This window comes from Symphalangus syndactylus, chromosome 10 (genome assembly GCF_028878055.3).
Source record: "Symphalangus syndactylus isolate Jambi chromosome 10, NHGRI_mSymSyn1-v2.1_pri, whole genome shotgun sequence".
Lineage (NCBI taxonomy): Eukaryota > Metazoa > Chordata > Mammalia > Primates > Hylobatidae > Symphalangus > Symphalangus syndactylus.
The window spans coordinates 61250517-61267123 of record NC_072432.2 but is presented as its reverse complement, the minus strand read 5'-3'; the positions used below and the strand labels follow the sequence as shown (position 1 = coordinate 61267123).

Below are 16607 nucleotides of genomic sequence, written 5' to 3'. Positions count from 1 at the left end.
AAAGAAGAAAGTGTACTTGAGAACTCACTATTTCTATTTAGTAAGGAGCAACAAGAGAAATGGCATGAACCTGAGTGCTAAGTGATTTAACAGAGACATGCACCACGCAGTGGAGAAGTTGAGGGGAGGTGTATAAAGGAAGAACTCAGGCTCAGCTTGGGGGATCAGGACAATTTTCCAGTAAGAGCTAACTTTGGGGCTGGGCGCGGTGGCTCACGGCTGTAATCCCAGCACTTTGGGAGGCCGAGGTGGGCGGATCACGAGGTCAGGAGATCGAGACCATTCTGGCTAACCCGGTGAAACCCCATCTCTACTAAAAATACAAAAAATTAGTCGGGCGTGGTGGTGGGCGCCTATAGTCCCAGCTACTCGAGAGGCTGAGGCAGGAGAATGGCGTGAACCCGGGAGGCGGAGCTTGCAGTGAGCCGAGATCTCGCCACTGCACTCCAGCCTGGGCGACAGAGCGAGACTCCGTCTCAAAAAAAAAAAAAAAAAAAAAAGAAAAAGAAAAAGAAAGAAAGAAAAAGAAAAGAAAAGAGCTAACTTTGAGTAAAAAGGTGAGAATAGGCTTTAAGGCAGAAAAACCATTGGTGCAAAGGGAAAGATCTGGCTTAGCATCGCTATTTGGGGAATGAACTGCCAATACATCTGCTTGGCCTGTTTGGCTTTAAGGAAGACGATGTGTGTGGATGTGTTGGAAAGGGAAAAAGTAGATGGGAATCAGAAGATGAAGGGCTTTGGGGGCAGGGGCGGCTTGGAAGAATTTTCCCAAGGGTAGCAACCTGACCAGATTTGTACTTTAGAAAGATCTCCTGGAAGTAAGTGTTGGTTTGGAATCATGACCAATATTAATAAGTCAAAAGAGCACATTGTAGAACAATGTTGTATGTAACCAAACCTAAGAACCATTGATTGTATGACACATTGTGATTTTAGAGATGTTAAAATATGAAACAAAGTTCCTCCTAAAATAGGATACGGCATAGAGAAATATGGCATGTGTAATAAGATCCTATTTTTAGAAAAAAACTATGTGTATATGTTTTGGGGGGTAAAATTTAAGGACTGGATATGGGGTGACTTTAATTTTTTTAAATAGTCTTATAAACTATTTTACAATGAGAATATATTACTTTTTAGTTTGAAAAAGACACTAAAGAAAAAAAATCCCATAAATGAATATCAACAAAGAAAGAGACAATATCAAATCTTTAGGCTGGAGGAGGAAGGTGAGGCTGCCCACAGGAAGAATAGTCCAAAAGTTACTGAGGTGATCTAAGAAAGTGATGAAAAAGGTCTGAGCTCAGCAGTGGCCAAGAAATGGAGACAAACAGATGTATTGGAGAAGTGTTCAGTAGATACATGTAATAGGATTTGGAGCCAGAATAGTCTGGGGATGAGAGACCAGGTTGGCTTGCTCCCGTGTGTCTAGCTTGAGTGCCTGGATATAGTGCCACCCGACCAACCACTGTGTGTTTTTCTCCATTAGGGAACAGTATACCCTGGGGGGTTAGAAACAGGGAAGGCAGGCACTGAACTGTTCCAGGTTGAGGGTTGGCAGGTCGGGGCATACAAATTAAGCTTGTGGAAGAGTGTAGTGGTATGAGTGGATAGTGGAGGGTTAGTGGATGACTGTTACCAATGGACAATTGTTACCATCCGCCTCAGTAGAAAATATAAAAGCAGTCATTGTTGGAAATGGGAAAGATGATCAATTCAGTTTGGACATATTAAGTTTGAGGTGCCTATGGGCCATAAAAATAGAAATATCTAGGAGGCAGTTGGTAATATAGGTTCGAGGCTCAAGGATGTGTGGCATTAGCATCTGTAAATAATGGTCATTTAAACCACAGGTAATAACAAAATTGTTTAGAAAGAGATATATAGGCAGTGGGAAGAAATGAGGGTAGAGGGTGAATCCACATTTACCAAAGACAGAGGAAAAGAAACCTGTCAGGGAGACTTAGAAGGAGCAGGTGGAGGGGAAGAGGAGCACCAAGGAAGGAGGAGGAACAGCTTTCTATGCCAAGATGCCAAGTTAGATAAGACATGAAATATGACCATAGCCTGTTAGGTCACTGGGGCCCAATCTGGAGCAGTTTCACAACAGTGGTAGGGACAGAGACTAGGCCATAGAGTGAGTGGGGTAGAGAGTGGGATGAAAAAAGCCTTGAGCATGAAAGGAAGGAGAAACGAATTCTAGACAAGGAGAATATGAGATCATGTAATGTAAGATTTGTTTTGTATAGTTGTTAGAAGAGATATGAGCATGTCTGTGTGCTGAGGGAAAAGAGCCAGGAGAGGATAAGTTGAGACCTAGAGGAGAGAGTAAATAATTGATGAAACAGGGCTTGGGGTGGGGTTGGAGTCCAGAGTTCAGGTACAGGGATTCCCTGGGACAGGACAGCAGAGAACCATTTTCCCCATTAAGAATTGAGAGGGGAAAAATGGCTATTGTATTCATTAGCATAGGCTAACCTGCTATAAAAATAAACCTTAACTCGTAATGACTCAAAAATAAAGTTTATTTCTCACTTACATCATTTTTAGGGCAGTTTTTAAAGACAGGCAGGCAGCTACTTCCCATGCAGTTATTTAAGGAACAAAGCTGATGGCAGCTCTGCCATCTTTAACACATGGTTTTCATATCATCAAACAGCTTGCCAGAAGGGGAAAGATCACGGTGATGTGCACGTGAAACATTTTTATAGACCAGGCATGGAAGTGGTAGACAATACTAATGCTCAAATTCCAGTGGCAAAAAATTTCATCACATGATACACCCCTTGCAGTTGCAAGGGAGGTTGAGGAATGTAGCGGAGCTGTGTGTCCAGGAGGAAGGGAGGAATAGATTCTGGTTAACAGCAGTTCATCTTGGCCATGGCTATAGATATACATTCACTTTATTTGCACATGGGGAGCAGAAAGCTGAGAGGTTTTATGCATGAAGATCTCCATTTTCCTCATGGTATAGAAAAGGATGCCATTCACTGAGTATGAATACGTAGGAGAGAGAAAAAAGCATGAATAAAGTTCATGTATCAGTTAGGGCAATTGGGAGAGGCATATAGGATTGCTATTTGGCCAAAGGAACCAACTTATTTTGAAAGTTTATGGTGTCACCAGATCAAACCACTGTGTTATTTTCTCCATGAGGGCACAGTAACCTGGGTGTTTAGAAACAGGAAAGGCAGGCGCTAGACTGTTCCAGGGTTGAGGGTTGGCAGGTGGGGGCATGAAAATTAAGATTTTGGAAGAAGGAAGTGGTATGGATGAATAATGAAGGAAGTCAGCTCAGAAGGGGCCTAAGAGATAGGGAGAAAAGGTTTGAAGAAGTCTTGGTGGGGTTGAAAAGCAGGCACAATGGGAGTAAGTGAATACGAGAACTAGAGGGTTAGGATATTGTGAGCAGAACATCAATTATTCCCAGGTCTTGAGGCTTGAGGTTTCCAAAGTGGAATAGTTTGGGAGTGATGACAAGGTTCAGAGTGTGACCACATGAATGAAGCATAGTGGAGGGGAGAGGCATATTGAAGATGACGATACTGTAGAATGTTGGGACCAGGTATTGAATGAGTCTTATACAGGGATACTGAGTTATCTAGGATGGAGAGGACAAAAAAATTGTCTAAGTCCTTAGTACTGTGGCATGAGGAACACTGATGGCATTCTGCCAGGAGTATTTGCTCTGCTTCTCATCAACACATAGTGATGAGGAGCAAATAGTGTAATAATGTAGTGATTTACACATGTGGGTCATGCTCCAGACCACAGTTCTTTATCAGATCTTCAGAACAAGTATGGGAAGTGTAGAGAACAGAGATCATTACTGTTATGGATGAAATGTTTGTGAACCTCTAAATTCACATGTTGTACATCCTAACCCCCAATGTGATGGTATCAGGGGATGGCGCCTTTGGGAAGTAATTAGCTTATGAAGGTGGAGCCCTTATGAATAGGATTTGTACCCTTATAAAAGAGAACCCACAGAGTTCCCCCATCCCTTTCTGCCATGTGAAGGCACAATGAGAAGACAGCTGTCTATGAGCCAAGAAGTGGGCCTTCCCTAGACACCAAATCTGCCAACATCTCGATCTTGTACTTCTTAGCCTCCAGAACTATGAGGGATGAATGTTTATTGTTTAAGCCACCAAGTCTATGGTATAATGTTAAAGCAGCCTGAACAAACTAACTCAATTATCTTGCAGAAAGCAGCTATCCTTGCTATTAATAAGTCTGTATTTCTTGTAGGATGTTCTGATGAGCTTATTCTTTGCCTTCCGTCCAAACCTCTACTGTGGATGTGGAGTGATATCACCACTCAGGAAGGTGGAACTGCCCAATATTAATCATCCAGGTTAGTGGGTAGATCCCCAGGTGATATAGTTTGGATGTTTGTCCCCTCTAAGTCTAATGTTGAAATTTGATCCCCAGTGTTGGAGGTGGGGCCTCTGGGAGGTGTGTGAGTCATAGGGGTAGATTCCTAATGAATGGCTTTGTGCCTTTCTCATGGTAATGAGAAAGTTCTTGCTCTGTTGGTTCACACCAGAACCGATTGTTAAAAAGAGCCTGGTGTCACCTTCCCTCTTTCTTGCTTCCTTTCTCACCATGTGACACACTGGCTCCCTTTACCTTCTGCCATGAGTAAAGGCTCCTGAGGCCTCACCAGAAGCCGAGCAGATGCTGGCACCATGTGTGTTGTACAGCCTGCAGAACCATGAGCCTAATAAACCTCTTTTCTTTATAAATTACCCAGTCTCAGATATTCCTTTATAACAAAGCAAAATGAACTAACACACCAGGTGAAACCATAGCAAAGGTAGAATGTAGAAATGCAGGAGAGAAAACCAGGGGGCTTGCCAACCCTCTGTCCTCACTGTCCTTTGTTCAGGTTTGGATTTCCACAAGTCTACACATTCTGACATAGCAAGGGAAATGCATTTTCATGCTGAACTACAAGCTGAAGTTGGGGATTCTAATTTATGTGCCAGACAATCTAATGATATGGTGCTTCCTGCATTTACTTCCCTTCTCTTAGTTGAACCTTTATTTATTTATTCATCAAATATTAATTGAGGGCCCACCAGGTATATGCACTTTTCTGAGGCTGGGAACACAGTGGTAAACCAAACAGATAAAATCACTGCTCTCAGAAAGTTTACATTCTAGTGAGAAAGAAACAGACAATAGACAGAAAATAAGCAAGGAAATATCAGTAGCAATAAGTGCTCAGATGCAAAAGCCAGCTGATATGATAGAGGCTGACTAGAGAGCTATTCTAGCAAGGACGGGCAGGGAAGGCCTTCGTTAGAACATAACAATAAGCAGAGACCACAACAATAAGAAGAATGCAGCCATGTGAAGATGGGGAGGAGGGAGCAGGATGGAATGAGCCTACCAGACAGAAGGAACTGCTGAGGTTACATCAGAAATGAGCATGGTTTCACCTCTGATTCTTGTGATAAAGATAGATAGATTAGATAGGTAGGTAGATAGATAGATAGATTAGATAGGTAGGTAGGTGATAGATAGATAGATAGATAGATAGATAGATAGATAGATAGATAGATAGATAGATAGATAGGAAAAGAAAGGAGCTTGGTGTGTTTGAGGAACAGAAAGCAATCCAGCCTCGAATCTGGAGCATGATGAGCAAGGGAAGTTTGGGGTGAGGTCAGACAGTAAGCAGGATCTGGGTCTTGCAGGGCCTAATGGGGTTGGAGTTTCAATCTAAGTGTGATGGGAAGTCATTAGAAGTTTATAACCAAGAGAGTGATACATAATTTGTGTAGTAAACAGACCATCTGGCTGCTGTGTGGAGAGTAGATTGTAGGGGATATTAAAGTAGGAACAGAAAATCCCCCTGAGAAACCACCACAGAAGGGGAGGTAAGAGATGGCAGTGGCTTAGAATATTAAGGCATCAGATGTGGAGAAAGATTGAGATTCACAAAATGTTCCAGAGGTAGAACTAAGAGAGTTTGCTGACGGATTGATTTCTTAGGCTGTTCTTACACTGCTATAAAGAAATACCTGAAACTGGATAATTTATAAGAAAACGAAGTTTAATTGGCTCACAGTTCTGTAGGCTTTACAGGAAGCATGGTGCTGGCATCTGCTTGGCTTCTAGGGAGGCCCCAGGAAGCTTCCTATCATGGTGGAAGGCTAAAGGGGAGCAGGCACCTCACGTGGCGAAAGCAGGAGCAAGAGAGAGGGAGAGTGAGGGGGGTCCTCACAACCTTTAAATGACCAGATCTCACGAGAACTTACTCACTATCACGAAGACAGCATCAAGCCATGAGAGATCCACCCCGTGATCCAATCACCTCCCACCAGGCCCCACCTCCAGCACTGGGGATTACCATTCAACCTGAGATTTGGGCAGGGACAGATATCCAAACTATATCAATTGGATATAAGTTTACCAAGATTGAGAATATTGCAGGAAGAACTGGTTTGGGAGCAGGAAGTCAAGCATCCCACTTTGGAAATGTTATATTTGAATGACCATTAGATATCTAAGTAATAATCTAGAGCAAGCAATTGGACATATAAGTCTGGAGCTCAGGAGTAGGTCAGAGCTAGAGGTATAAATTTGAGTCTTTGGCCTTGAGGTGGTATTTTAAAGCTACGGCATTAGATGAATGTATCTATGGAGGAAATCTAGAAAGAGAAGAAAAAAGTCCTATGTCCAGCTCCAACATGAGGGGTCCATCTTTAGTAGTATCTTGCATAAATATTATAAGCTGTCTCAACCATACTATGTTCTCTCATACTATGGCAATGAGAGAAACTGTAAAATCCATGCTTTGTCCCCCTAAAGCCAGTTTGCTGATTGTGGCTCCAGCAGACATTAGTGTGAGTAACCTTACACCCCAAGAATAAGGTTAATTTTAAGGTCTGGAGTAAAGGACTTTCCTCCCTCTTGTGGAAAGTCTTCCTCTGTTGCCAACTTTAGAACATATGGGTTTAAAATTTTTTAAAGGCATCAGCAGGTTTTCTATGTGTATCCTGATTTTACATGTGGGAAAACCAAGTTTCAAAGTTGAGTGGTGTCTTAGCCCATTCAGGCTGCTATAACAAAATACCATAAACTGGGTGGCTTTTAAACAATAGAAATTGTTTCTCACATTTCTGGAGACTGGGAAGTCCAAGATCAAGGTTGCAGCAGATTTGGTGTCTGCTGAGGACCTACCCTCTGGCTCATAAATAGTACCTTCTACATGAGTCTTCAGTTGGTGGAAGGGAAAACTCTGGTCTCTTCAGCCTCTTATAAGGCCCCTAATCCCACTCATGAGGACTCCACCCTCATGACCCCATTACCTCAAAAAGGCACCACTTCCTAATACCATTACATTGGGATAATTGAATCAAGGCGACTTCAAATCTATTTCCATTCTTCTTTCAGCATTCTGTACTAATTCTTGTGTTCTTCCTGAGTAACTCTATTTCCTCAGATTCAATCGCTGCTTATATTCTTATGATTCCCAAATATATATGTGTAGTTCACCTAGAAAAAGCACAGACTTTCAAGCAATTTGTCTCATCTCGGCTCTGTTCCTATCTCCTTAAATTTGGCCAATTTCAAACCTCTCTGGGCCTCAGTCTGTTCATTTGTACAATGGGGGAATTGGATTAGTTGATTCTGAAGTCCTTTCCAGCGCTCACATTCTGATTTTAAATTTGCTGCTTCTTCTAATAATGTTAATACTAATAATGACATTTATTGCATATGCAATGCCAGGCATTGAGCCAAGTGCTTTACAGGTGTTAATATACTTAGTACTCCTAATAGCATCCTATGAGATAGGAGCTATTATTATTTTTATTTTATAGTTGAGGAGACCAAGATCCAGATAATGTAATTTCCCGCTATTTTGTAATGAATAAGTAAGTGGCAGAGGCAGGATTCAAACCCAGAGGGTTTTAGTCTGGAGTCAGCATCACTTAGTTCCAGCTCTGTACTTGTTTCACTTCAAAGACCCCGAACCCTGTTCTGCCTTCTCACCTTAGTCCGACTTGACTTCTGCCCCTCAAGCGCAGGTCCTGACTTCTTGTGTTACCTCTTTCCTGTCTATCTTTATCCTCTTTCTCCCCTATCTCTCCTGGCTATTCTTTCCTTCCTACACAAAAGAAAAGAAAAGCAAAACCAAAAAAGAGTGCCTCCCTCAGTCACTGCCTTAGCCCAGCCTCATTATTCTGTGCAGATGTCCAGAAGTCACCACCTCCCAGGGATCTTTGCTGAACTCCTTGGCTAGGTCAGCTTTCCATCTCCACGTACCTCCAGGCATTTCCACTGGGAGAAAGTTAGCTTTGAGATGCCCATTAGACATTAAGTAGAGATGACCAGTGGCTGAACTGTGTTGCCCCCTCATCCAGAACAGGGGCTCATGATGGTGGCACTGTGTTTGGTTCACCACTAGCAAAGACTTTGTTGTGAAGAGGACTTGGAATAACAAAATGTATCTGTTTCCTGGAGCTGCTGTAATGCAGTATCACAAACTGTGTTCCTTAAAATAATGGGAATTTATTTTCTCACAGTTCTAGAGTCCAGACATTGGAAATGGAAGTGTTGGCATGGCTGTTCTCCCTCTGGAGGCCCCAAGAGAGAATCCTTTTCCTCTTCCAGCTTCTGATAGCTGTCTTCATTCCTCAGCTTCCTTGGCTTGTGGCCACATCACTCCAATCTCTTGCTCCATCTTCATATGGCCTTCTTCTCTTCTCCTGGATTAAAGATAAACTAAAAATAAGATCCTTAATTTAATTATATCTGCAAACCTTTACCTTTTCACAAATAAGATAGCATTCACAGTTCTAGTGATTTAGACATGGACACATCTTTTGTCCATCACTCAACTCACTATACAAGAAAACTGAAAGAAGTTCAGGGATGTCCTTCTCCAACCCCTCCCCTTCTCCCTTGAGTCTGGCTAAATTAAATTTCCCTCAAGATTCAGCTCAGCTGTCATGAAATCAAGGGAGTCATCCTTGACCCATACCCCCAGTCTCAGCACATGTTCCTCCTATAATAATAATAGCTGTTGCATATTCAGCACTGTTTTAAGGGCTTTATGTGTATGAACTCATTAATTCTTGCTACAAACCTATGGGTAACCTCATTACCATCCTTATTTTACTGAATCCTTATAGTCTGCTGTGTTGTCTCTGTCCCCTACTAGACCTCCTCCAGGGCAGAAACCAACCACTTACTTATTTCTGTACCCCTAACACTCACTGTGGTACATCCAGGCTCTCTAGAAAGGCGGATGGGTTGAATAAATGACTGAATAAGAGATAGGTTGATAATAGACTGGGGAGAGTTTTGAGTATCAAATAAAGACATTTGGATTTCATCTCTGAGATCACAGGAGGCCAACAGAGTTTTAAAGCCAAGAAATGATAGAAGGGACCCCTCTTTCAAATATATCCCCTCCTTAGCAGAAATCACATCAAATATTGTTTTAATTACATGTAGTTCTACCTGGGCCTTTCTACCATGCTTTAGCCTCATATTTCTTGCTTCTTACTGGGTCTTTCTTGGCCCTAAATCAGCACGTCCAGACTAGCCCTCATTATCTTTCCATTCTACCAAAGTCATTCTTCCTATATTACAGAGCTCACTAGACCATGTGAATTTATCCCAAGCACTCACCTCACCTGCCCTGCCAACTCTATCTTCTGAACTTTATCTCAGATCCATGCCCTTGGCCACTGCCGCATTTTGGGCTCTTGAGTCTTTCACCTGGACTATTGCCGTAGCCTCCTTATCAAACTTGCTGCTTTAGTCTTTTCCAACTCCAGTCCATCCTCTATCGTACGGCTCATCTTATAACCCTAAAAGCCAGATCAGATTATATTACTCTCTTGTTAAAACAACAAGCAAACAAACCCCAAAACAACTTTGCAATGGTTATTCATTGCTTACAGAATCAAGATCTTCAAGATGTAGCTATGTCTTAATTCATCTGGGCTGCTATAACAAAATATCATAAACTGGGCAGCTTCAAAGCAATGGAAATGTAATTCTTACAGCTCCAAGTCCAAGATTAAAATGCCAGCAGATTCAGTGACTGGTGAGGACCCATTTTCTGGTTCATAGATGGTGTCTTCTAGCTATGTCTTTACATGGTAGAAGGGGCAAAGCAGTTCTCTGGGTTCTCTGAGTGCATACATCCCATTCATGAGGGCTCTGCCCCCATGACCTCCTAATTCCATCCCATTGGTGATTAGCTTACAGAATGTTAATTTTGGGGGGATACAAACATTCAAACCATAGCAAGCTACAATCTAGTTTTTCTCCCTATTCATGAATCATTTGCCTTCTTGGTGAAGATTAATTTAGTTAAAAGTAGATAATATAATCTGTAAATCCACTCAACAGGCATACAAATAGCAATAAAGTTACAATATATATTGAAATCATTTCTTACAAAGAAACCATAGATGAAAGATAATGCTGAACTCCAAGCCCAAGCAAACAATACTGCAAGCCCAAGGGATTGGCACATAAACCTTGTATGTGCCTCCAGCAACATTAAACTTAAAAGAATTACTGCCTAGCCATATCTGAAAATAATTGATCTGCAAACTTTAAATTATGGAAAATAACATTTATAATAGAAGTTTACATGATCCCTCTTTAATGATGAGCTCCTCCTTAAGCTTTACAGTCATGTGTTCCTTAACAGGGTTATCTTCTCAGAAATGTGTCAGGAGATTTTGTTTTTTTGCAAACATCATAGAGTATATTTACACAAACCTAGAAGGTATAGCTTACTACACACCTAGGATATGTGGTATAGCTTATTGCTCCTAGGTTGCAAGCCTTTATATCATGTTACTACACTAGTAAGACAGAAAATAGTAACACAACAGTAAGTATATGTGTGATAGAAATTTTTCTGCTCCATTATAAGTTTATGGGACCACCATCATATATGCAGTCTGTTGCTGACTGAATCATTGTTATGCAGCAATGACTGCTGATATACATATAGACAAATTTCATTTATGTTTCCTATACACATAGCCCGAAAGTAATTTTATATAATATTTTTAATAATTTTGTGCATGCAACAGATTTGACTGTGACTTGCACATGTTTAATATATATTAACACATATATACATATATGTTATATATTTTAAATGTATGCATACATTTAATTATATATTAAATTAAATGTATGTACTATATTAAATTAAATGTATGTACTATATATTCATATTTTATATATTTATAGCCATATAATATTCATGTTCAATATTATATTCAATATAATGAATATATATATAAAAAAAGTGAAACAGCCCATCAATCTCTCTTTCTCTCTCTCTCTATATATATATCTTATTTAATCTTAAGTAAGAAGATGAGACTTTTTTAAGACTAAATAATGCCAGGTTGGGATATTTTAAATATATACATACATTTAATTATATATTAAATTAAATGTATATATTACATTAAATGTATGTACTAAATTAAATTAAATGTATGTACTATATACTCATATTTTGTATATTTACAGCCATATAATATTCATGTTCAATATTATATTCAATATAATGAATATATATATAAAAAAAGTGAAACAGCCCATCAATCTCTCTTTGTCTCTCTCTCTATATATATATCTTATTTAATTTTAAGTAAGGAGAAGAGACTTTTTTAAGACTAAATAATGCCAGGTTGGGATAGACGTAGCTACAGGTTATTGGGAGAGAACCAGACCTTCCACCCATTAGAAGTTGAGCATTCCTTATCCAAAAAATCTGAAATCTAAAATCCTCCAAAATCCAAAGCTTTTGAGCACAGACCTCATACTACAAGTGGAAAATTCCATATCCGACCTCATGTGACAAGTTGCAGTCAAAACTTTGTTGCATGCACAAAATTATTTAAAATATTATATAAAATTACCTTCAGGCTATGTGTTTAAGAAACATAAATGAAATTTATGTTTAGACTTGGGTCCCATCCTCAAGATACTGCATTATGTATATGCAAATATTTCAATATTCAAAAATAATTTTGAAATCTGAAACACTTCTGATCCAAGCATTTTATATAGGGATACTCAACTTGCAGCAGTCATTTACCATTCCTCCCTACCCCCAGCCACCAGTGATCTACTTTCCTTTATTATGGATTTGCCCATTCTGCACATTATATATAAATAGGAATCATAAACTATATGGTAATTTGTGATTGGCTTCCTCCATGTTTTCTTCAAGTTTCAACTATGTTGTAGCATGGATCGGTAGTTCATTTCTTTTTATTGTCAAATAATATTCCATTGTGTAGATATACCATATTTTGTTTATCCATTCATTTATCAATAGACTGACGGGCTGTTTCACTTTTTGGCTATAATGAATAATGCTACTAGGAGCATTCATGTAGAAGTTTTTGTGTGAACATATGTTTTCATTTCTCTTGGTTATACACCTAGGAGTAGAGTTGCTGTGTCATTTGGTATCTCTATATTTAACCTTTTGCAGAATTGCCATACTGTTTTCCATATTCATAGCACCATCTTACATTCCCACCAGTAGTGGATTCAAGAGCAACAGATCTTATATTTCCACTTATGAAGGAACCAAAACTCTCCTCTAGGCTCAATTTTTTAAAACCTGGGAAAGGATTTTACTTCGCCTGGCCTGGGTCCAATGCAGACCTGTTTTCTCATCTCTGTAGCTAGAGAAGGGTCACCTAAGAAGATGGCCATCTAACACATGGGTGTGGGTAGGAGTTTCCCTGGAAAAGTGATATACTGGGCAGACAAGAATAGATGTCTGCCACAGAAGCCTAAAAGTTAAGGATAGCACCACCCCTTAAGGATAACTGTAAATGGGTAGGAGCAATTGTAAATGTGATACAATGACTGGGAGGGTGCTACTGGCATGTAGATAGTGTCTTGGACCTGGAGGTATAAATGTCCTGAAATACGCAAGACAGTTCCCATTCAATAGAGATTTGTCCTGCCCAAAGGTCAATAGTGCTCCAGTTGATAAACTCAGTTCTGTAATAATAAACTCCCCATTTTTCAGTTGGCAACATGTCTATCCAAAATAAAGATTTGATTTCCTAGTCTCCCTTTGCAGCCAGATGTGGCAGTGTGATTAAGTTCTGGCCAATGGAATGTAAGCAGAAGTGTTCTGTGCAACTTTTCACAAGGATCCCTGGAGAGAGAGGTTGTGCCCTTCTTTTCGCCTTTCTTCCCCCCACCCCCCAACCACTAGCTGGAATGCAGATATGATGGCTGGTGCTGGAATAGTCATCTAGATTATGAATAAAAACTCCACTTTGAGAAATAGTGAAACAAGATGGGAGGAATCTGGATATATGATGATTGCAGTCATCCCAACTTCGGGCTGTCCATGGTTAGTGTGAAACAAACTTCTATTTTAGTAAGGCATAATTTGTCTTCTGTCACTCTTAGCTGAACCAAATCCTAACAAATCTAACCATATACTATGTGCCAGGCATCTTCTCAACTGTCTTACTTGTATTCTCATTTACTATTCATACTTTCCCTGTGGCCCCCCTATAAACCACAGTGCATACAGGTCTGCCTGTTTACAGGTCACAGTACTCTTGATGCAAATATGTATTGCAACAAATAACATTTATTAAGCCCTTACTATATGCCAAGTACTGTCCCATGAAAGCACTTTATATGCATTAACTCGATGATTTCCCATCAAACCAATAAGATAAGTACCCGTACCCTCACCTCATTTTGAGATGAAAACACTGAGGCTCAGAAAAATTAAATAACTAGCCTGAGTTCACCTAGATGGTACATGGGAGACACTCTGCCTCCAGAGCCCCTTTCTGTAACTATGCTGCCCAGATAGCAACAAATTAACAAAACCCAGAACAAACTGATAATGATAAAACTAAAGTGACTGTAATTTACAATTAATAAGCAAGAAGAACTGAAATCAGAGCCTAAACGACCTCAGTATAACAGTGACGATGATGATGATGATGATGATGATGATGATGATGATGATACATGATAAGAAAGTGGCCTTTTGAAATTTGGAGAAAAACCAACTATCTGTATGTGTGCATTGGCCAAGCATTTTTCTGGCTGCCAGACTTTTTAGTAGAGTGCAAAATTAGAATTCTAATCCTTAAATATGTGCCAATTGTAGTATATAGAGATCAAATTTCAAGAACTTACTAATAAACACCCATTAGCTACATGTAAAAAGGAAGGTCTGTGGAATCACACATCACTCACATATTTGAATAAAGATGTGCATTTGTTGAAATTAATGTACAGTCTGTCAGGAGGGCCTATGGACTTTACTTTGAGAATCATATTTATAAAATACTGTATGTAAAATGAAGAATCTTGTGTTAAAGCCATAGCCCTCTGTTTCTATTTATATATGAGATATATATCATAACTATATTAGGGTTCTCTAGAAGGACAGAACTAATAGGACACACACACACAAACACACACACACACACACACATATATATATATAAAGGGGAGTTTATTAAGTATAAACTTACACAATCACAAGGTCCCACAATAGGTCATCTGCAAGCTTAAGGAGAAAGGAGAGCCAGTCTGAGTCTCAAAACTGATGAACTTGAGAGTTGGATGTTCGAGGGCAGGAAGCATCCAGCATGGAAGAAAGATATAGGCTGGGAGGCAAGGCTCATCTCAGCTTTTCACATTTTTCTGCCTTCTTTATATTCGCTGGAAGGTGATTAGATGATGCCCACCAGATTAAGGATGGATCTGTCTTCCCCAGCCCACTGACTCAAACATGAATCTCCCTTGGCAACACCCTCACAGACATACCCAGGATTAATACTTTGTATCTTTCAATCCAATCAAGTTGACATTCAGTATTAACCACCACAATACCAGTTTGAAGCTTAGGGCATTAAATGTTCTGAGATGATTAAATTCAATGAACACTGATTGTATACCCACTACTTGTGACTGCATGGCATCAGGGATAAAATGATGACTAAAAGTGATCCTTGCACTCCAGAAACTTGTAATCTACTAGAGAAGACATTAACAAGACAAGTATAACCCAAGGGCAGATGTGCCATTATAGAGGTATGTTCTAAAGGAAGAGTGAGGAGAGTGATTATTGGTGTCTCTGAATATTGGGGAAGGCTTGAACTATCATTATGATTCTGCCAAATGGAGAAAAGAAACCAGACTGAGAGACAAACAGCAACAAAACACAAATCTGGCCAGGTGTGGTGGCTCACCACTGTAATCCCAGCACTTCGGGACGCTGAGGCAGACGGATCACCTGAGGTCAGGAGTTCGGGACCAGCCTGGCCAACATAGCAAAACCCCATCTCTACTGAAAATACAAAAATTAGCTGGGCATGGTGGCGATGCCTGTAATCCTAGCTACTTGGGAGGCTGAGGCAGGGAGAATGCGGAACCCGGGAGGCGGAGGTTGCAGTGAGCCAAGATCATGCCAATGTACTCCAGCCTAGGTGACGGAGTGAGTCTCCATCTCAAAAAACAAACAAAAAAAAGGGACAAAGTTACGGAAAAAGTGTAACAGGCTTAAGGAGTGCCAAGTAGTTGAGGGCAATTTATTTACAGGCATATCTCAGAGATATTGCACGTTCAGTTCCAGGACACTGCAATCAAGCAAGTCACACAAATTTTTTGGTTTTCCAGTACTTATAAATGTTATGTTTACAGTATACTGTAGTCTATTAAGTGTGCGATAGCATTATGTCTAAAAAAAAATTTACATACCTTAACTAAAAAGTGATTGCTACAAAGATACTAACAATCATATGAGCTTTCAGAGAGTCAAGATCTTTTTTTTCTTTTTTGAGACGGAGTCTCGCTCTTTCACCCACGCCGGACTGCAGTGGCGCGCTCTCCGCTCACCGCAAGCTCCGCCTCCCTGGTTAACGCCATTCTCCTGCCTCAGCCTCTCCGAGTAGCTGGGACTACAGGCGCCCGCCACCACGCCCGGCTAATTTTTTGTATTTTTAGTAGAGACGGGGTTTCACCGTGGTCTCGATCTCCTGACCTCGTGATCCGCCCGCCTCGGCCTCCCGAGTCAAGATCTTTTTGCTGGTGGAGGTTCTTTCCTCAGTGTTGAAGGCTACTGACTGATCAAGGTGGTGGTCGCTGAAGGCTGAGTTGGCTGTGGCAATTTCTTAAAATAAGACAACAATGAGGTTTGCCACATTGATTGCCTCTTCCTTTCACAAAAGATTTCTCTGTAGCATGTGATGCTGTTTAGGAGCGTTTTACCCAGAGTAGAATGTCTTTCAAAATTGGAGTTGATCCTCTCAAAGTCTACCACTGCTTATCAACTAAGTTCATGTAATATTCTAGATCCTTTGTTGTCATTTCACCAATGTTCACAGCATCTTCATCAGGAGTAGATTCCATGTCAAGAAACTACTTTCTTTGCTCATCTATAAGAAAAAAACTCCTTATCTGGTCAAGTTTTATCATGAGATTGCAACAATTCAGTCACATCTTCAGGCTCTACTTCTGGTTCTCTTGCTATTTCATCACACATGCAGTTACTTCCTTCACTAAAGTCTTCAACTTCTCAAAGTTATCCATGAGGGTTGGAATCA

General features: G+C 40.3%; 1 long non-coding RNA gene across 1 annotated transcript; it reads right to left on the bottom strand.

Annotated features, from left to right (window-relative positions):
• Positions 1-2507: 2507 nt before the first annotated feature.
• Positions 2508-8719, bottom strand: LOC134731525 (uncharacterized). Its single transcript, XR_010113861.1, has 2 exons — positions 8281-8719; positions 2508-2990 (listed from the first exon to the last, which is right to left on the bottom strand). It is a non-coding gene; the product is annotated as an uncharacterized lncRNA (long non-coding RNA).
• Positions 8720-16607: the final 7888 nt, after the last annotated feature.